Source organism: Onychostoma macrolepis, chromosome 22 (assembly GCF_012432095.1).
Source record: "Onychostoma macrolepis isolate SWU-2019 chromosome 22, ASM1243209v1, whole genome shotgun sequence".
Classification (NCBI taxonomy): Eukaryota; Metazoa; Chordata; class Actinopteri; order Cypriniformes; family Cyprinidae; genus Onychostoma; species Onychostoma macrolepis.
Genome location: NC_081176.1, coordinates 36,222,260 through 36,245,765, shown reverse-complemented (window position 1 = coordinate 36,245,765; position 23,506 = coordinate 36,222,260). Strand labels below are relative to the sequence as shown.

Here is a 23,506-nt window from a genome sequence, read left to right as displayed (position 1 = left end):
AAACAAGATTGTATCCTACTAGCAGCAAGATACATTGATACCTTTCACAAAAAGAGGTAGGAGTCAACAAATCAGTGATGCGTCCACAAACAAACACACACAAACACACACACACACAAACAAACACATACACACAAACAAACACACACACACACACACACACAAACAAACACACACACACACACACACACACACAACATTGAATTCTAAATTGTTCATGGAATTCTAAAATGTTGATTTGTTCTACTTTTTAAATGTATCTACATGCATGTTTTTGTTGCATATATATCTGTTCTAGATTCAGTGTAAGCACTACGCTTTAGCAATACATTGTAACAATTGTCATGCCAATAAAGCACATATTGAATTGAATTGAATTGAGAGAGAGAGATGACAGTTGTGTGTACCTGCTTGCTGCGTCTGCGTGTCTCTCTCTACAAACAATTAACGTTACTTCAAAAACAGCGATTTTATCACCTCCTTGCTGGGGAATATAATGTAGCGATCTAGTATCTATCTTTTATTTTAGTAATAAAAATCGCGGGCAAGCGTTGACAAGTTTATGTGTGTGTGCAGCACAATCTGCATCTCTCTCTCTCTCTCTCTCTATGTGTGTGTGTGTGTGTGTTTGTGTGTGTGTGCAAGCGAGTGATGCTTGTTGGTTAGTGTGCATCAATTAAAGCAGCACATTAATATGGAACGGTGATTAAACTGACTTGTAACTACCGGTGCATTAAACGGTTATACTGCATACCTGCCAGCCAATCAGAATCCAGTATTCAGACAGACCATGGAATAACATGCTAGAAACATCATAAACACTGTAATAACGATCCAATCACAGACCAAAAATAATAATATTTATTCATTTTCATACAATGACATTTTTAGTGACACTCATCAATACATTCAAGATTTAAAAAAATTTAAAAAAAAGTTTAACACAGATATTAATCTTTGGCATGAAATTAAAACACTGAAAATAACTTGCACTGAAGTATCTTAAAGCAAGTCAGTGCCATTGTTTTGTCCCAAGATGCAACATTATGCCAAGATGCATAATGTGTTTTTTTTATTTTTTTTTTATTTTTTTATAGGCATTTTTATAAAAGCTGTTTAAACGTCTTCAGTTAACTAAGGCCTAGTCTTTAAACTAATCCCTGTTTGTGAATCTGGGCCTAAATGTCTGAATAAAAGATTAATGCCTGGTTTCACAGACTGATTTTTTCTTTTCTTAAATTCCATTTAATTTTAACAGGTTCTGATGTTTTCTTGTGCATATATTTCTGTTTAATTATTATTATTATTATTTGGTATATTTGTCTTAGCATATATGAAATAAGTCACAATATACAAAATAAAATTCTTGTTTGTTGCAAGTGCTCTAAAATCATTAATGACAATCTGAGTTTATCACCTTCAGCCTACATTTAGTTTTGATTTGATCATTTATAATGCTTACCACATAGAGAATAGATACATGTAGTAACTGAACAAGTTAATGAAACATATATCTGATTAAGAAAACTTATTATAAAGAAAGGCAACAAGAGCTCCACCACCAGCTCCAACACCAGCTCCAACACCAATAGCAGCACCAATAGCGCCACCAAGGATAATACCACCAATTACAAAGTAAATCCCATATTTGGAAAAAAAACTGCTTAAAACCTCGTTTTTCTTGATCTTGTCTGTTTTTCTCTGCTCCAAGTCTTTCTCGTTCAGATCTCTTGGCTTCATAATCTGCTCTGAGTCTCTCCTCTGTCTCTTTCTTCACTCTCGCAATCTCCTCTTGTATTTGTTCCTCCTCTTGTTGTTTTCTCTGCTCTTCCTCTCTCTGCTTCTCTGCTCCAAGTCTTTCTCGTTCAGACCTTTCAGCTTCTATCTTTGCTCTGACTCTCTTCTCTGTCTCCTTCTTCACTCTCTCAATCTCCTCTTGTATTTGTTTCTCCTGTTGTTGTTTTCTCTGCTCTTCATCTCTCTGTCTCTGCTCTTCTTCCTCTCGTCTGAATCTCTGAGCATCTTCGTACATCTGATTACTGTAGTGTCTTCCTCCATTCTGTTCTATCATTGAGTCAATCTTCTGGAGGAGATCATTCACCTGCTCTCTGTTATTCAGATCTTTATTGTTGAAGACGTGATATCTGTCTCCACACTTCTGAACTAGATCTCTTAATCTGCAGTTCTGCTCAATGAGTTTCTCTACTGACTCTCCTTCCAGCTGATCTCCATGAGTGAAGAGAATGAAGGAGTATTTTAACACTCCCTCACCAAACATCATCTCAATCTTCTGAGGAATCTGCTGCTCATGTTCAGTGAATCTCATATTCACAGGAAACACAATGAGAAAAGCGTTCGGTCCAGGACTGGATATATAAACACTTCTGGCTATCTCCATCACTAACTCTTCAGGTTTCATCTGTGTATCAAAGAGTCCAGGAGTATCAACTACAGTCACAGATCTGCCTGAAACAGTGGTGTGTTCCTTTGAACATTCACTGGTTACTGAACTCATTCTCTGTACAGATATAAAGTCTCTCTGTCCCTGGATTGTGTTTCCAGCTGCACTCTTCCCAACACCACTTTTACCCAGAAGAACAAGCCGTCTGGATGAGCGTCTGTCAGCAGGAGCGTCTGGTTCAATCTCTTGAGATATTTTCCTCTTTAGTGGATTCTGCTTCAATGTCTCTAGGTCTTCTCCTTTAACAAAGAAAAATATACACTCATGGCAAATAATTTTTGATTAAAAAGTGTCCAGAATAATTAATATTGGTATAAAAGACTCACCCAAATTGTTCATATGTGGCTTAACCTCTTAACTGTCACCGTCCACCCTGTGGGACGCCTACCTTTACTTCACTATTTTACAATTAAATCCTAATCTAATCATGACAAACTATATATCGTTGGAAAGGTCTAAGACTCCTAAATAGGTATTTTACCACTTTTCTGTTAAAAATTATGTAGGAAAAGTAATAGATTAATTTATGACCAGAGGTGTCAAATCCAGGGTCAGAAAGTAAAAGTCCTGCCATGTGTTTATTCCACCCATGAACTCAGCAGCTGATTTCACCAGAGGAGGAACCAACTCATTCCTTTCAAGTCACAAGCAAGTTTCGAGTCAAATCCCAAGACCTCAACGAGTTGAGGTAATTAAGAGATAATTGAGAGACTAATTAAATGATGATTGTGCATTAGTGATGAACACCTGCTGTTACTGAGAATCACAGAGGATCAGATGTTGATGTTTTATTGGTTAAAATGATGCCACCATCATGTAGATCAGTGTTTGCTTTAGTTGGGCTCTTGACCCTTTTAGTAACTGAGAATGGATTGCTTTTAAGCAATTGCAATATTGCTTCACAACAAACATTTGCACATTGCTGAATTAAAAGCTTGAGAAAGCAGATGAGCTTACACTTCTGGCTTTTATGTCACTTGAATGAACATCATGAAGGTGTCTCTCTTTGGTTTATTTACTGACGTTCAGCTGTTACAGAACTGCAGGAATTTACTATTAAACAAATGCCATGGTAATATTAAATATTGGAAAAAATTAAGAATTATATTGCTCAGGCTTTTAGACATGAACACTTATCATAAGATCCTCAACAGTGGTGACAATAATTATTCATACTGTGGTGTTACCCAGCATGCATTGCAGCATGAAGCATTTTGTTGATTGTCACCATTGTTGAGATTCATACGCTGGTTCTTGATGTCTGTGTGTGTCTGAGTAGGACTGGAGTTTAAATATTTAAATGCGTTAGATTTAAAATTCATTCTCTATAACTACTACAGCAGTAAATTCCTTGCGTACTGTGGTTTCACAGAGTTGTTTATTCAAAAGCAGAACATAAATTAAAAAAATGAAAAATGTTGTATGTGTATATATATACACAGTATATTGGATGCAAACAGGTAAGCACCTGATGATTACCTCATCATATGAAAACAACTAACAGTTGCTCACTGCACAGCACTGATCTCTCCGCTTTACAACAGCACATGCATTGCTACAGAGAGATCTAACACAGGAGTCAAGGGTCAAGAGCCCAACTAAAGCAAACACTGATCTACATGATGGTGGTATCATTTTAACCAATAAAACATCAACATCTGATCCTCTGTGATTCACAGTAACAGCAGGTGTTCATCACTAATGCACAATCATCATTTAATTAGTCTCTCAATTATCTCTTAATTACCTCAACTCGTTGAGGTCTTGGGATTTGACTCGAGACTCGTTTGTGACTTGAAAGGAATGAGTTGGTTCCTCCTCTGGTGAAATCAGCTGCTGAGTTCATGGGTGGAATAAACACATGGCAGGACTTTACTTTCTGACCCTGGATTTGACACCTCTGTTTATGACAAGAGTGCACCTGAAAAAAATCTACATCATGACATGAATTCTGACCTTTGTCACAGAAAGTCTTCTTAGTTGCCTTTTTCTCTATCACGAATTAGAAATCATAAGAAATTATTTATCAGTAGAAAACTTAAAATTTCAAAATTCATCCTTTGAAACCCATTTTAAAATCAGACATTGCATTACCATGTAAATGGTACATTAAAATCATGTTACAAAATATTTTCATTCATGAATTATAAAAAATTAAGTTTGGATAGTGCACTATAATGTCTCTGTTCAAAACGGTGAGTGACAGTTAAGGGGTTAAATATTTTTGTAAACAGCCCTTGAACTTGTCCAGCTTGATCCTTTGTCTTGTTGTTGAGCACATGATATCTCTGATCATATTTCTGAATGAGGTTCTTCAGTGCTTCAGTTTCATTGATGAATTCTTGTATAGTCATGTTTTCTTCCTCCAGTTCGTCTCCTCTGGTGAAGAGAATCCAGGTTTTCTTCAGGCGCTCGTCTCCCAGCATCTCCTCAATCTTCTCCACAGTTTTTCTCTCTTCTTCAGTGAATCTGTCAGCTTTGATCACCAGCAGAAACACACAGGGACCTGATTCACATCTCTGAAGAACCTCTTTATATTTCTTCTGAATCTCATCATCACTCATATCTGTGTCAAATAATCCTGGTGTGTCAAAAACAGTGAGTGAAATAACACCAACTGATCCAGATTGAACAGCAACATCTCGAGTAACAGATCTGGAGCTTTTCTTTGAGACGAAAGCATCTCATCCCAGGATTGTGTTTCCTGTTGAACTTTTCCCAGCTCCTGATTTTCCCAGAAGGACCACATTTAAACCTTTATTTTGTTCCATTTTAAAGATGTCAAGTGCTGTAAGACAAAAATGCACATGTGTAATTCACATCCCATAAAATATGGTTATAAAGCTCTCCATTCAGTGAATATAGTACTGAATACTCATGATAAATGTATTTTCACTCATCCTGTGAAGTCTTGGAGAAGCTAGAGTGTCTCCCAGCATCTCTAGCCAGGTCCATGTAGTTTGCGTTCATTTGTTTTTCAATTTAACCCTTTAGGCTCCAAGCAAACATATTTGAGAAAAACATGGTTACAACAACCAGAGAAAAAAACAAAAAACATCTAACACAGAAGTCAAGGGTCAAGAGCCCAACTAAAGCAGACACTGATCTCTAACATGGTTACTTCAATTGAAACAATAAATCAACATCTAAACCTTAGTTAATTCTCAATAAGATCTTCTGTAGATGTCTGACTGAAATAAGTTCAGAGCACTCATAATTGTTAGTTTTAAAAACTTAAATGTTTTAAGGCAATCGGTTTACTCAAACGGTTTGTTAGCCTAACTTGTTGGGTTTTACAGTGATGAACTGTTGCCTACTAACAATAGAGTTAATGTTACTCAATTTTTATAAGTAATTAGTTATGTAATTTTATGAAAAATATTAGGTAGACATTACCTAATTTTCTTTTAGTTTGTCATAGCTGTAAAATTTAGGTACTCTTTAATCAATATATAGGATAGAATCTACTCAAACAAAGTGAGTGCAAATTGTTACCTCAATTTTATTGAGTAAATATAGTGGATTACTCAATTTAATTGAGTAAATATAGTGGATCACTTTTTTCAGTGCATGGAAGGATACCTCTCTGCAGCTGCGCGCCTCGGCGGGAATCACTCGACTTTCTCTCAGCAGTCATTCATGGATGTAGATCAAAAATGGATATTTTCTGAACAACATCGGTTTCTAGCATTTGTAACTTTATTTTGACCATCGTTGTTAGTGTTATTATTAAGCTTAATTTGATATTTTTTTTTATGCTATGGTCTGTCTGAATACTGGATTTTGATTAGCTGGCAGGTGTTGATTAAACTTGTTGAACTGCACAGACAAAGAAGAAAAAAACAAAGAAAGAATATATATATATATAAATATATGTTCTTTACTTACAACAGTCCTGTGATTATTCAGCATAGAATTTCCAGCATGTTTAACACAATCCAAACAATTTCTTAAAAAGCATCTGCTCAAAAATCTTTGCTAAAAGTTTTTTATTTAGACACACAAACATCAAGAATCAAGCTGTGAATCTCAACAACGGTGACAATCAAAAATGCATGTTGCAGTGCATTCTGGGTGCCACCAATTAAAATTCATTCATGGCTCCCATGATGCATTGCGGCATGAATAAATTATGAGCTGGATTGTCTTAGCAATTTCCTTTATTCTTACTTTTTTTTTTTTTTATGTGACTTTTAGTAGCTTGTTTTCTAATGTTTAGAGTTGATCTGTTTTTTTCTGAATATGCTGTTTGTCACTGTTGTTGAAGTTCATACGCTGATTCTTGATGTCTGTGTGTGCCTAGAAGAAAGATTTTTCTTTTTTTTAAATTTTCAGAACATCTTTCAAGAATTGATATTTTAGAATCACAGGGCTGTTATTATCAACAAGGTAAATCTGACTTTTTTAGGTTTAGGTTCTAAATGAGTTTAACGATTGAGCTCAAATGATTATGTAAAAACATAACCAACATTGCATAACCACTTTTTTCTCGTTGTTTGTCTGTCTGTTACAGTAGCTAAACTACAGTAGCCAAAAAAAAAATTAGTTTTAAAAACGTAAGGGTCAAGAGCCCAACCAAAGCAAACACTGACCACTATAATGGTGACATGAAAATTTAGATTTTCTCCTTTGGTGATTCTGCTTGTTAACATCAGATGTCTTCAATAATGGTCAATCATCACTTAATTAATCACTTAATGAACTCATTAACTTTAACACTCTTATTTGAACACTTTCACACTCTTGAGTGTGGTCTCACATGTACTCACAGGAGAGTTCATTTCGCTTTGGATTTTTTGCTGTGTATAAACATTGGTAACCATACACTGTAAAAAAACTGCTGTAAAAAAACGGCCATATTCTGACAGTAACATCCTGTTTTTTCATTACAACAGTAAAATTCCGTAAAAAAGTAATGAATTCTGGGTAATATTTGTTGTTTTCGAGAAAGTATCCTTCTGCAGTCCTGTGAAATAACAGCGCTCAGAGTCGACACTCAGAGGCTGTGTTTCAAATCACACCTTACACCCTCATTCACTGTTTCCTACATGAGTTTACTAATATAGTCCACCTGACAGAGAGAATGAACACTAATGAGTGAATTCAGCCAATGATGAACAGCTGCTGTGAACAAGCAGAATCACTGGAGAAAAGAGAAAAATGAAACTACAACTGACTTCAGCCACAGCCTTGGATGAAATCAACTGAAATAAAACAGCAGAGGATGATTAAACAACTCCACAAACAGCATTACAGTTTGACTTTATTTCTGCCACATATCTATAAAATTACTTGAGAATTAATAGACATTTAGATGCTTTATTTAAAATATTTTGTGTGACCTCACCATTATGGCGATCAGCGTTTGCTTTAGTTGGGCTCTTGACCCTTGACTTTTTAATGTTAGATTTTTTGTTGGTTGTTATAACTGTGTTTGTGAAAAGCATATGTTATAACAACAAAAACCAAAAAAAAAATTGTAAGTGAATATTTTTGGATTGTAATCATCATGACGCGGCCTGCTTCTCTGACCTTATTTTGTCTTTAATGAAGTGGTGTGGCTTTTTTTTTTTTTATTAGCTTCATGTTCTGATATATGCTATGATACTACAAAGCAGTCTATTATGAAAAATTGTAAAACATCTTATGCACAAAACCTTCAATACTACGGCATAATTAAGACACATACAGACATCAAGAATCAACATATGAATCTCAACAATGGTGAGTCAAAATCTTCATGCTGCAATGCATGCTGGGTACCAGCACAGTGCAAAACTCACCCATGACTCCCAGCATGCATTGCGACATGAATAAATTATGCCACTGAATTGTCCTCTTATTTTCTCTAATTCTTTATATTTGATTTTATAATTGCTTTTGTTGTTGTGTTGAGTTTTAGTAGAGGGTTTTGTGATGTTCAGAGTTGATCTATTTATTTTGATTGATAGTCACCACTGTTGAGATTCATACACTGATTCTTGATGTGTGTGTTTCATAGCACTTTAGAGCTTCTTCTTTTTTTTTTTTAATTGTCAGTAATGTTTTTAACAATCTTACATAAACTAGAGCAAAAGAATGAGCAGACTGTCATTACATCAACACTTTGGTAACAGAAGAGACGCTGGAGAAAAAAAACACCCAGTGAATATAGTGTTTAACGATGGTAATGTCGTTAGCATAACATAACTAACAATATTACAGATTTTGTTTTGGTTCTTTTTGCCATAACACGTGTTTTAAAACACGTTTACAACAACCAAAGACAAGTTAATGTTAGAAAGTCAAGGTTCAAGAGCCCAACTAAAGCTAACACTGATCGCAATCATGGTACTTAAAAACCAACTTGCATTTCTGTGAACGTCTGACAGAAATAGCATCAGTCTGGTTAGTAATGTGTGAAGTAATGCTGTTTTAGGAGTTGTTTAATCAGATATTGAGAGATTTAATGTCTTCTTTATTTCAGTTGATTTCATCTAAGGCTATGGCTGAAGTCAGTTGTAGTTCTTGTTTCTCTTTCTTCAGTGATTCTGATTGTTAACAGCAGCTGTTCATCACTAATCCACAATCATCATTTAATTAATCACATAATTATCTCATTAACATCAGCACTGATTCAGTGTTACTCTAACACTCTGTAGTGTGCACACATTACAAGTGTTCATTTAAAACTGAGGATTTTGTCGTGGACTTTAAAGGGTTAAAGATGTAAGAAGAGAAAAAAACAGCATGAAATGTAATTTAACAGCAATAAACTGTAATTAATTTACGGCAACAAACTGTAGAAAAACAGTTATTACTGGCAACCGTGCTGCCAGTAGATTACCGTTAATTCAAAGAAAAACAGCAATTTACTGTAAAACGTAACAGTCAGATTAACCAAATTAAAAAGTTATTTTTACTGAAATATTAGTGCAGGTCCACAGAAAACAGTTATGCAAAGTCATGAACTGATAAGGAGAGTAAATATTAATCTGAACTGTATTGTGTTTTTGTACATGAGAGATCTGTTAGTTTAATGTAGTTTTGTAGGTCACCGTTGTGCTGGAGAGTAGAGCCTGTGCTTCAGTCAATGATGAGACGCAAGCACTGATGTTTTGCTGCTTTTTTTTTTTTAACTGTGTAGTTGCTTAAGCAGCGATGATCTTTTTGTTAAGTACTCCAGCATATTCATGTGCTGTAGCTGATGATGAACTGAAACTATTTGAGTTAAAGACAAGTTTTTAGTTATTTAAAGTGTTTGCAGTTTTATAGTAAGAAATATATTTTCTCAGTGGACTCAAATTATATAAGTTCACATTACTAATGCCATATGAATACCAATATTTTAAACTCGAACTGTTTGAACCAATTGGAGCAGAGTTCATTTCCATGGTAGTATAACAGTAACAGGCTGTAAAAATGAAAAGCTGTAAATGAATGGTAGAGGGCTGTAAAATAACAGTACATTACTGGCAACTCTGCTGCCAGTACATTACTGTTATTTAACGGCACAATTGTTTACAGTGTAGTAACATACAGTTACAGTTGAATAGTAATAGGGGTTATGCGCAACACACTTCCGTATTCTGCTAACCAGGTCTCCTTGCTTCCGGTTCACGCGTTTTGCAAATGCCCCGTTAAATATGAAGCTGTTTTACTCAAGATGCCTTCAAAGTAGACACTAAAGATAATCATTACCAATGTCCATCACATATGTGGATTGATATATAAAAGTTTTTTATTTTTATTCTTTTCAGTAACATTTATATATAAAAGTCGAATAAAACGTCAACAATAAAAACATCTAGCTAATTTAACTGATTACCTTAAAAGTCCATTGATATCGCCATTATTTAATACTGCTATTAATACGTTCTCCGACCAGCGAAAGCGATGAGACCTGTTTTCCGGGTTTGGTCAGGTGACGTTCGACATATACCCTATACAGACGAAAATAACCATCATTTTTATCGTTTAGGTCAAATATTGCAGCGCAAATATTATTAACATCTTTAATATGTGAATGCTGGGAAATGACCATGGCATAAACGGGATAATCAACGGCTAGCTGTGCATTAAACGATCTGAATGCACTCCGCTGCGCGTCGGGCGGTTCTTCACCTCCACGTCGTGCATTCAAATCGTTTAATGCACAGCTAGCAGTTGATTATCCCTTACATATCTTTTTTATGGTATTTTTGAATTTAAATCAAGCTTAGACTGTGGTTAGTGTCAGCGCAGTGGGTGTGTCTATTAATACTCGATTCTGATTGGCTGGTGTTCGTTCAAACAGTTAGTTAACACCTATAGTTCCAGTCAGTTTAATCACCTCTAAATGCGCTGCCTTCACTGGAGCAGGTGCACAGAAACGGAATGATTTGTGTGCTACTACTAACAGTACTAACATTTCTTTCGATTTTTGTAGAATTTGTAATTATCATGTCCCATGCACTCACATGTTGTATTTGTTTTTCTCTGCAGATAAGTTACTTGAGCAGCTGATATCAGGAGCGAGCTAAAAAGGTGAAAATTATATAATTTAAAAGATGTGTATGATTATATTATATTCATTGTGGTGTTTCTGTGAATTTTGAAAGAAATCGACCTCTAGTTGGCGCTAACAAGTTTTTTGGCTCTGTAATCATGTGGTGTTTTACATAGCCACACAATATGTATATCATTTGATAGATCTCCTCATAATGAGCAACTTTGCCTCAAGAACCTTTGGCGTCAATCAAATCGTTCATTAATTATTCAGAAATATGTTTAAAACCTACTTTTGTGAACTAGTCTCTGGTTTTTTGCTCAATCTTGATCAGACCACTGCAGTAATAATCTCTGGACTCTCTAGATCAATAATTATCGAAAAAATGTTGAATTTTGTCCTTTGGTTAGCTATAATTAGCTCATTTAAAAAGGGGGCATGGTCACATTCAACCATAAGCCTATAAAACCTAAACAAAAACTTGAAACTTTACGAAAGTTGGTGAAAACGTGTCAGATGACTCTTAACAGCCATGCAAAGTTTCATGGAGATCGGGCCATACGTGGTGCTATAACAACTAAAAAGGCCTCAAAAACACAACATTTCTATAGAAAATGACCTCAAATTGTAGAAAATGTTCATATATTCACACAAACACTAGGCCTTCATATAATTTGATAGATCTCCTCATTCTCAGCAACTTTGCCTCTGGGACTAATGCTGTCAATCAAGTTATTCATTAAATATTCACAAATATGTGAAAAAACTATTTTTGCGAACTAGTCCCTGGTTTTTCGCTCAATCTCGATCAAATCACTGCAGTAATAATCTCTGGACTCTTTAGATCAGTGGTTCTCAAACTTTTTTAGCTTAAGTACCCCTTTTTAAAAAAAATTCAGGCCAAGTATCCCTTGACCACACAACAACATTTTGCTTCATGACGAAATGATAGGGAGCCCAGAGGCTGGAAAAACAGTGTAGCAGCCAACAGGTGCCAATTTGAGTCCTGAATAAGAATAACAGTGAGACAGTTATTATATCTGATGCCACACGAGCAGGTTTATTTCTTATAAACATTTCTGTATGTAGCTTTACGCAACTATGTAAATCTATTAAATATTAGGCATAACAGTTAAAGGTAAAGCAGTGTTTTTCAGTTAAATAAATTCATTGTGATCATTTTTAAACATTTTTTCAACAGTTCATTTTTTTCCAATGTGTTTCAACTTAATTTCAGTGTTTTAACAGTTCAGTTTTCATATATGTCTTTATACAAGTCTAGTATGCCCATTTGTGTCAATTTATCAGTGATCCATTCAATGGGATACATGGGCCTGTCCTTCTCTTAAGATCTTTGACATTCTTGGTGGCAGGGAAGCTATAGCTGTTTTCAGACTATTTTCAAGGCAAAGTCTGTTTCTTTGTTCCATTTTTATCTGGGTCATTGCTGAAAATGAGGTTTCACAGAGGTAGGTAGAGCCAAATGGGAGTAGGTGTTCCAAAGCCCTTTTCCCTAGCTCAGGATGCTCTCTCCACACACACACACACACACACACACACACACACACACACACAAAACTCTGTCAGGGAACAGTTTTCAAAAGTAGTCTGCAACCCACGGTCTGTGGATAAGTCCAATAGGTCCTCCCTCAGGTGAACAGGTAGCGTGCCACAGTTGCTTTGGGAAAATGTAAATGGGTTTCTAACCCAATCCAGTTGCTCAGATTTCTCTCTTACTTCAGGGAAGTATGATTTGAAACTAGAAATCACGTTAGCTAAGTGTCCATCCAGAAAGGTTTTTACTGTGTCTCTCTCCATATTCTCACTTATGACGAAGCTGTCAAACTGAGGAAAACAGCTAAAATCGCCCTCTATACACAGTCTCTTCAACAGCTCTGCTTTCTTGAGAAAACCACCAACTCGGTCATAAAGTTTCAAAATCGTAGTGTCTCTGTCTTGCAGACTGAGATCCAACTCATTCAGTTTAGTAAAAATATCTGCTAGAAACGCTAGTTTGGCAATCCAATTATTGTCCTTAAACAAAGTGGCAAGAGGGGATGCATTGTCTGACAAAAAGCAACACACCTCATTTCGCAGCTCAAACAGCCTATTCAATACTTTGCCTCTCGAAAGCCAGCGGACTTCGGTGTGTAAAAGGAGTTCGGTGTGTTCAGATCCCATGCAATCACATAATCTCCGAAACAGACGTGCATTCAGTGGTCGTGACTTTATGAAGTGTATTGCCTTGACAGCGTCATTCAAAACAGAATTAAGCTCTGGGGTTATCTTCTTTGATGCCAGGGCTTCTCTGTGTATTACACAGTGTGTCCACAGGATGTCAGGATTCTTCTGCTGTATGTGTGCGATGAGGCCTTTGATGCGACCCGTCATTGAGGCTGCTGCGTCAGTGCATACACTGGTACAGGATTTCCAGCTGATTTCGTGTTCTGAGAAAAACGAATTAACAATGTTGAAAATATCCTCTCCAGTTGTTCTCCCCTCCAGTTTTTTGCAAAAAAGTATGTGTTCGCAAATGTCACTGATATCCACATATCTCGCAAAAGCAACCAATTGCTCCTGTCTGCTGATATCAACCGATTCATCCAATTGAAGTGAAAATAATTCACCAGTTTATCCACCAGTTGCTCAACTATATCAGTCCCCATCTTGTCAATTCTACACGAAACGGTGTCATTTGACAGCGGTACAGTTTTGATCTTGTCTGCTGCTGTTTTATCCACCATGGTCTCAGCGAGCACAGCTGCAGCAGGATTTATCAGTTCCTCAGCCAGGCTAAATGTCTGTTTAGCTTTCGCCAAAAGTAAAGACACAGCATGCAATGCTTTTGCTGATGCACTTGTGGTTTTTTTCATGTTCTCTTGGCATGATATAAATTTGTGAAATTTTCTTTTGAAAAACTCCAGTGAGCTCCTGAGCTGATGTGGGCGTTTAGTCTGGAGATACTGTTGGAGATGAGATGGCTTTATTGCGCTGTTAGCTAACAACTCACTGCATAAAAAGCACAGTGCTGAGGGAGGGTTATGTGAAGTAGATGTAAATCCCATCCCTATATATTCATCATGATACTGGCGGTATTTTTGAGGCTCTGTTTTTTTTTTTTTTTTTAGCATGTTTGTGTTCTGTCGGAGGAGCTTGTCCTCTTTTAAGAAGCCACCTGTCCATTTTATCGCAACCTCTCCTACATTATTTCGCGCGCAGACACTGCTCCTGATTCCGGATCCGGGCCTCAATAAATAACTAATAAATTGAAATGCATTTTAAATTTATGACTTTATGTTTAATGCATCTTTGTGTAGTCCTAATTTCATATGAAAATACAATAACCTATTTTCATTATTTATTCCTAAATGTCAGTTTCCACTTTCTCTCACGTACCCCCTGCAGTACACCCAAGTACCCCCATTTGAGAACCACTGCTCTAGATCAATAATTATCAAAAAAAAGTTTGAATTTTGTCTTTTGATTAGCTACAATGGGCTCATTTAATAAGGGGGTGTGGCCACACATACCCACATGCCTATAAAACCTAAACGAAAACTCAAAACTTTACGAAACTTTGTGAAAACATGTGTCATATGACTCTTAACAAGTATGAAAAGTTTCATGGAGATCGGACCATAGGTGGCGCCTTTTTTTTTTGAAAAAGCCTTCAAAAACAATATTTGTATAGAAAATTACCTCAAAATGCAGAACATGTTCATATATTCACACAAACACTAGGCCTTCATATCACATTATAGATCTCCTCATTCTGCGCAACCTTGCCTCTGGGACTAATTCTGTCAGTCAAATTGTTCATTAAATATTCTCAATTATGTTAAAAACCTACTTTTGCGAACTAGTCCTAGGTTTTTTGCTCGATCTCGATAAAACCACTGCAATAATACTCTCTGGACTCTCTAGATCAATAATTACCAAAAATATATTGAATTTTATCCTTTGGTTAGCTGTAACAGGGTCATTAAAAAAGGGGTGTGGCCAAATATACCCATAAGCCTATAAAACCTAAACGAAAACTCGAGAAACTTTACGAAACTTGGTGAAAACGTGTCAGATGACTCTTAACAAGTATGCAAAGTTTCATGGAGATCGGACTATAGGTGGCGCTATAACAGTGAAAAAGGCCTCTAAAACACAGTATTTCCATAGTAAATGACCTCAAATTGCAATAAAATGTTCATAATATTCACTTATACACTATATCTTCATATCATACGATAGATCTTCTCATTCTGAACAACTTTGCCTCTGGCACCAATACTATCAATCAAACTGTTCATTAAATATTTGAGATTATTAAAAAAAATAAAAAATAAAAAATAAATAAATAATTGAACTAGTGAACTCGACATGGTTTTTAAAATTAAGGCAATAAAATCAGTGCAGTACTATTCTCTAGACTCTCTAGGTCAATAATTATCAAAAAATGTTGAACATATGCATTAGTACAACTATAAACCGATCATTTTATAATATGTTCTTTACATAGTGTACCCAAAGGCCTATGAATCCTAAAAGAAAGCCCTCAAATTCTCAAAACTGTGTAAAATGATGCATAATTTCCTTCTAAACAAGCATGACAAATTTTAAGAGAGATGGGGCGATGTTATTAAAAAATAACACTATAATAGTTATAAAGGTTAAAACACAGTGTTGTATGAGAAATTGCTATTTATAACCACTAGCTGGCAGTGGAAGACCACAAATGGGCTCATTCAACTAACTCAGTGGTTCTCAAACCTGTCCTGGAGTACCCCCGGCCCTGCACATGTTTGGCTGTTTCTCAATTCCAAGAACGCAGAGAACAGACTTATGTTCTCGTGGAGACTGGTCTTGCCAAGCTTCCTTGGAAGAACGAACTCGGAAGGACGCGAGAACACAGAACAGCATCCTTGTGAGAATTGAGATGTACTGTGTTCTTGCTTAACTGACTACATAGTCTCAGCATAAGCAGCGTCCAATGAACAATAAATATAACATAACATTACAAACAAATGTCATAACATATTAAAACATTTCATACTATTATAGATATTATTTTCATATAATTGTATATTGTTTTATTTTACAGCGTTATATGTTAAACTATAACTATGTTAAGATTCATTTTAATATGCCAATAAAAATACTGCAGACTTTCTCGGGGTCTTACCACTTTATTAAAATTAAGCAAAACAAAACAATAAATGTTTAAATGTTTCAAATTCAAGAGCCATCAAGTATTTGTGAGAGCGAGTTCAAAGCTTACAGGCTTCCGTACAGCGGCCCCCCGCAGCGTCTTCTGGGATTTCTAACGGCTCGATTCTCTCAAGTCTGCACTTGATGCATCCTCGATATCAAGAACACATCCGGGAACTTTCATGCGTCCTCTGTACTTGCGTTCTTGAGAATTGGAATTGAACTTCGACGGTTGATGATGATGTTGAACGAGAACACAAGGATGCAGGATCGCTGAAGAACGCATATTGAGAAACAGGCTATGTCTCCCTCATCTATCACACCTGATTCAACTCATCAGCTCATTAATGGAGACTGCAAGACCTGAAGTGGGTGTATCAAATATAGGGAGACATACAAAATGTGCAGTGCTGGGGGTATTTCATGGAGAGGTTTGAGAACCACTGAAATAACTTAAACAGTACTGTTCATAGGTTTGATGGATTCATGCTTAGATATTATAAAATCACGGTTATAACATTTGAAATCACATTTATTCAAAGTTTACCATTTTGTTCATACAGACATATCAGTTTTTACAATTATGCCAGATTGTGATTACAGTAAAACCTGAAAATGACATAAACTCTTAAAAAGAGAAGACTTGCAATAAGTATTGTCACTTATCATTTATTTCAAATATATATATATATATCTCTGCAACGAAATGTGTGTGTGTGTGTGTGTGTGTGTGTGTGTGTGTGTGTGTGTGTGTGTGTGTGCTGTGTGTCTGTGAGCCTATTTTCCATTTTGGATGTGTTTAACCAGGGTTTCCGTGGGATCTTAAAAAGCCTTAAATTTAGTTATATCAGATTTAAGGCCTTAAAAAGTACAAGAAAGTCTTAATTATGATTTCAAGAGGTCTTAAATATGGAGACGGAAAGACCAGAATTGCAAAATGGCTGAATATGACAATTGAACTTCAAAAGGCTATGATTTCATTTCATGTTCTGTCTTTACTCGGAAAACCATTATATTTCAGCCAAAGGCAACACCTGCTGGCAGAGAATGAATCAGTTAACAGGTTAAACTAGTTTGCGTACGAGTTTCACTGCACGATTCTATTAAAATACATTTAGAATGATCACATAATTTAAGATATGGGGGCAGAAAATGTATAGCCTATATCTATACCATTTCATAGAGTTAATATCGCACGAAGAGTGCCATTTTTGTTCTCCAAAAATCAGCATGATTTACAGTTGATTACAAATTGATTTTATGCAACAGTTCAATAAACAAGAAGTTAATATTAAGAGACTTACGTTTTAGACATATTTCATGCTTTTGCTCTATTTCTCCAACAAAAAAATTACAGGTGTATCTCAATGAATTAGAACGTCGTGCAAAAGTTCATTTATTTCAGTAATTCAACTCAAATTGTGAAACTTGTGTATTAAATAAATTCAATGCACACAGACTGCAGTAGTTTAAATCTCAACAAACTAGAATATGGTGATACACCTATCAGCTAATCAACTCAAAACACCTGCAAAGGTTTTCTGAGCCTTCAAAATGGTTTCTCAGTTTAGTTCACTAGACTACACAATCATCGGGAAGACTGCTGACAGTTGTCCAGAAGACAATCATTGACACCCTTCACAAGGAGGGTAAGCCACAAACATTCATTGCCAGAGAAGCTGGTTGTTCACAGAGTGAAGTTGAGTGGAAAGAAAAAGTGTGGAAGAAAAAGATGCACAACCAACCGAGAGAACCGCAGCCTTATGAGAATTATCAAGCAAAATCGATTCAAGAATTTGGGTGAACTTCACAAGGAATTGACTGAGGCTGGGGTCAAGGCATCAAGAGCCACCACACACAGACGTGTCAAGGAATTTGGCTACAGTTGTCGTATTCCTCTTGTTAAGCCACTCCTGAACCACAGACAACATCAGAGGCGTTTTACCTGGGCTAAGCAGAAGAAGAACTGGACTGTTGCCCAGTGCTCCAAAGTCCTTTTTTCAGATGAGAGCAAGTTTTGTATTTCATTTGGAAACCAAGGTCCTAGAGTCTGGAGGAAGGGTGGAGAAGCTCATAGCCCAAGTTGCTTGAAGTCCAGTGTTAAGTTTCCACAGTCTGTGATGATTTGGGGTGCAATGTCATCTGCTGGTGTTGGTCCATTGTGTTTTTTGAAAACCAAAGTCACTGCACCCGTTTACCAAGAAATTTTGGAGCACTTTGCTTCCTTCTGCTGACCAGCTTTTTAAAGATGTTGATTTCATTTTCCAGCAGGATTTGGCACCTGCCCACACTGCCAAAAGCACCAAAAGTTGAAAATGACCATGGTGTTGGTGTGCTTGACTGGTCAGCAAACTCACCAGACCTGAACCCCATAGAGAATCTATGGGGTATTGTCAAGATGAAAATGAGAAACAAGAGACCAAAAAATGCAGATGAGCTGAAGGCCACTGTCAACCTGGGCTTCCATACCACTTCAGCAGTGCCACAAACTGATCACCTCCATGCCATGCCGAATTGAGGCAGTAATTAAAGCAAAAGGAGCCCCTACCAAGTATTGAGTACATATACAGTAAATGAACATACTTTCCAGAAGGCCAACAATTCACTAAAAATGTTTTTTTTTTATTGGTCTTATGAAGTATTCTCATTTGTTGAGATAGTGAATTGGTGGGTTTTTGTTAAACGTGAGCCAAAATCACCACAATTAAAAGAACCAAAGACTTAAACTACTTCAGTGTGTGTGCACTGAATTTATTTAATACACGAGTTTCACAATTTGAGTTGAATTACTGAGACGAACTTTTCCACGACATTCTAATTTATTTAAATGCACTTGTAATTCCAAACGCAGCCATATCACTGTTTTGTGTCTCTGAGCAGAGATTCCGTACAAATTGTAATCCGTTACTGATTCCAGATTACATGAAAAAAATTGTAGTTAGTAACGTAATCTGTTACATTAAACATTTTACGTGATATAATCAGATTACTTTTAGATAACTTTTGATTTAACTCGTTTATCACATTCAGAGGTGTAAAGTCCAGGGGTCAGAAAGTAAAAGTCCTGCCATGTGTTTATTCCACCCATGAACTCAGCAGCTGATTTCACCAAAGGAGGAACCAAGTCATTCCTTTCAAGTCACAAACGAGTCTCGAGTCAAATCCCAAGTCCTCAAAGAGTTAAAGTTAATGAGATAATTAAGTGACTAATTAAATGATGATTGTGCATTAGTGATGAACACCTGCTGTTATTGAGAATTACAGAGGATCAGATGTTGATGTTTTACTGGTTAAAATTATGCCACCATCATGGAGATCAGTGTTTGCTTTAGTTGGGCTCTTGACCCTTGACTTCTTGTGTTAGGTCTCTCTCTGTAGTAATGCATGTGCTGTTATAAAGCAAAGAAATCAGTGCTTTGAGCAGCTATTACCTGTTTTTATACGATGAGATAATCATCAGGCGTCTGACCTGTTTACATCCAAAATAACTTATTTTTTTTAATTATTTAAATGTTCAGGTTTTGAATAACCAACCCTGTGAAACTACAGCATGCAATGAAAGTGTTGCTCTAATAGTTGTATTGAATGAATTTTAAATCTATGTAAATCATATAAATATTTGAACTCTAGTGCTATTTAGATGCACACCGACATCAAGAACCAGCATATGAATCTCAACAATGGTGACAATCAACAAAATGCATCATGCTGCAATGCATGCTGGGTAACACCATAGTAAAAACTCCCATCATGCTCTGCAGCATGAATAATTATTTGTCACCATTGTTGAGAATCGTATGATAAGTGTTCATGTCTAAAAGCCTGAGCTGTATAGCTTTTCTTTTTTCCAATGTTCAAACACTACGGTGACATTTGTTTAATAAGACTTTTTTGTAGTTCCGTAATTGTTGAGCGTCAGTCAATAAACCAAAGAGAAACACCATTGTGATGTTCATTCAAGTGACTTCAAAGCAGAAAGTGTAAGCTCATCTGCTATTCACAAGCTTTTAACTCAGCAATGTGCAAATGCACAAATGTTTGTTGTGAAATAATATTGCAATTGCATAAAAGCAAACCACTTTAAATTATTAAAAGGGTCAAGAACCCAACTAAAGCAAACACTGATCCCCATGATGGTGGCATTATTTTACCCAATAAAACATCAACATCTGATCCTCTGTAATTCTCAATAACAGCAGGTGTTCATCACATTGATTTAAATAGCATTATCTTGTACCATAATCATGTAAAAAAAAATGCAAAGGGTAAGAAAACTTGTTCCATTCATTGTAATTTACAACATGAAGTGCATTAAACATTATATTACATCAAGGTTACCTAAACTAGGGTTCGTAAAGGAACTGCAGGGGGGTTGTGAGTTTAATGAAAAGCTGACAATTAATTAAATCATAAAAAAAATTAAATGAAAATAAATCATTTTAAAACAAACTCCCTTTCGAGGAAAGTCTCTTCACTTGGCGACCATATCTGCAATGCCTCCGGGTAGCTCATACAAGACATATCTTAATGAATGGGGGAATCCTGAAATCTCAAAAACAGCTCGCTGAACTCACAGTTAAATTCCATATGTCAAATTAGCAACAAAAAATCTGAAATGAATTGCCCATGAATGTTGTTTCTTATGCTGAAATAGCGTTTAAAAGGCTTATTTTTCAGGTTAGACCAGCCAATGCGCATACGGAGTCATAACGTGCTTATAACTGCTCTTGTGCATTGGCTGGTCTAGTGAGGGCTGCGTTCAGCCCCGTCAAAACATGTTTTGAATGGAAATGGTGGTGCGTTGGACACTCTGTTGCAACTATGGCAGCTGAGAAGGCCATTCTTTGTGTTCTTTTTGAAGAATTTTCGGAGCCTAATGAAATAGATATAAATACGTGTTTAATACTGCAAAATACGCTCAATGTTACAGTCACTGCCCTTGCCGTCCATTCTTATGTAAAGCACTTAATTACCACTGTGTATGAAATTTGGTATATAAATGAACTTGCTTTGCAATAAAGCTAAAAATATAAACAACTACATAATCATGTTGATATGCTATATTGTTATTATAAAACTCTTACGACAAACGTGTTTTCTAATAGGCTTAAATTGTTGCGTATACTGAGGGACTTTGGTCTCGGGGAAGGCGGCGTTGGATAGGGGCCCTGGAGGTCTAATTTTGCCCCGAGTTTGGTGGAGTTTTTCCTCGACTGGGTTGATTTATTCCCGGTCAAAATTTGAACTTTGGGGGGCTGAATCTCCGGCCCCCGGGGGGGCATCGACTGATCTTGGACCCATTGTGCGAGCTGTCTCTTTAATACCGCGTGGTTTATATACTGTACATACCTTCCTGGAGTACCCATCAATGGCACCAAATATCACGAGGCCATATCTGGTAAAAGATTGTGTGTTTATATACATATACATATATATACACACACACACACATATATATATATATATATATATATATAATGTGTGTGTGTATTAATGGCTAAATGCATGATAGAATACGATATGACCTTATAAGCTTGTGATTGGTGTCTATGTGAACAAGATGGAGTGGGCCCTGGACGGAATAAGTTCTTCTGACGACACATCTCAGCTGCGTCATCCTTGAAAGTATTCCAGCAGAGTCCACTCGATGCATGGAATCCCACACCCTTGTCCATGGCACACGGTGACCCAGTGCTTGCAACCGTCCTTTCATCATTCTGTGGCCAAGATCAGGACTTTCAGCCTTTACTGAGCTGACAAAGGTTGTCAAGCTCCTCATCGGTTATCTTTGTGTATGTATCTCTTATAGAAATACCATATTAATTGAGGCGGCGATTAATGGTCCTGATTGACACACCTAGAAGTTGAGCAATGCATGGAATAGATAGCTGCATGCTGATAAGATTCTGGAGATGTTCTCTAGAAATAAGAAACTTTGAGGTCCCTTCGCTCCAAATTGCACTTATAGGGCAGTTATAGGTGCACTGTTGTTTTCAATTTGGCTCTCCACTGTGTTTTTTAAGTTGGATAGTTCATTAAGGACTTCATGTGGCAAAGTAATTTGATTAAGAATGAATGTGATGAAAATAAGTTCATGACTGCAAATAAATTGCAAGTAATCCAAGTCGAGTGGCTGCCGACTCACTGCATACTGCAGTTTGGAGAGCAGTCTCTCCATTACCATACGCCCCAATGCAACCCTGGTGTCATCATTGTGCCCACTGACCTACAAAATAACAATTTCTTCAATTAGTTATTTAGTGTTTTGTATACATTTCATAAGACTTTGCATGATATTTTTGAGTACACATAGAATATGAAAAAGACCAGGTTAAGATAGGGTACTCAAGTTCAGAGGTTGCCGGGCCGCATTTAAACTACATAAATGCGAAGGCCACAAATTACAATTTGCATCATCAGACTTTAAGACAATATTTGCAGATTTACTGATTTAGAAATAGTTTGTTACTTATCCAAATATCAAACAGAGTATTGAACAAACTCAAAATGCTAAAACTAAAAATGTTCTTAAGCAAATATAGTTCACAAATTTCTTTAGAAAGTAGTATTATTTTTCATAATTATATTAACTATATTGTATCAAAACAGATATCACTATTCTTCCACCATAATTCTGAAAAAACACAACTAAACAAAATAACATGCAATTTACTAGAGTTTCTACCAAAAAATTGCTGGAGTCTATTTATAAAATACAATACTCAACAAATCGATTAAAGAAAGTTAAACAAATGACTCATAACCTCATGACTTGCTCATAAAGACGTCACTTGTTTAATTCCTGAATGAATCAACATTTTTTGAACGAATCTCAGTTTAAGTCACTTGTCTCCACCTGCTGACATTAAGGTGCAATTGATACAATCCTTATTTGAAGCATCGTCACTTTCAAAATTTATTCTATTTTGATCGCTTAACAGTGTTTATATTCGAACTATAAACTTTAATTCCAGTAGGACTACTTCTGTGATTATTTGAATGTTTGTAACATAGAAATAACGATACAAAAGACTTTGTAAAGATGTTTCATATAACGTAGCTATGTAAACTGCTCTCTGGATCAGCGGCAGATTTGAATGTAACAATAGTGTGATTCAAGGCTTTATATACATATAGCTGAATCCTGTCATTTATGAACAAGATTGCATGGGTGATTGAATCTGTTGGCGATCTGACTATTTATATAAATATCCAACAATACAACAATAAACATATGACGCGACAATATATGGTTTAGCTGTGTTCTTCAAGCCATCTCTGGTATTTTCAAAATAATAAAGTATATTTATAATCCAGTGCTAATGGACATAGCCTTTAATACCATATAGAATATATTATCTGCCTCGTTCTGTGACAAA

The 23,506-nt window shown here is 36.2% G+C and overlaps 1 protein-coding gene and 1 pseudogene across 1 annotated transcript in view; one reads left to right on the top strand and one right to left on the bottom strand.

Annotated features, from left to right (window-relative positions):
* LOC131529680 (GTPase IMAP family member 9-like) overlaps positions 1–23,506 on the top strand; it is a 277,942-nt gene that overhangs the window by 83,210 nt on the left and 171,226 nt on the right. The gene's annotated exons all lie outside the window — the stretch shown is intronic.
* Positions 1,250–13,319, bottom strand: LOC131531075 (GTPase IMAP family member 8-like; annotated as a pseudogene).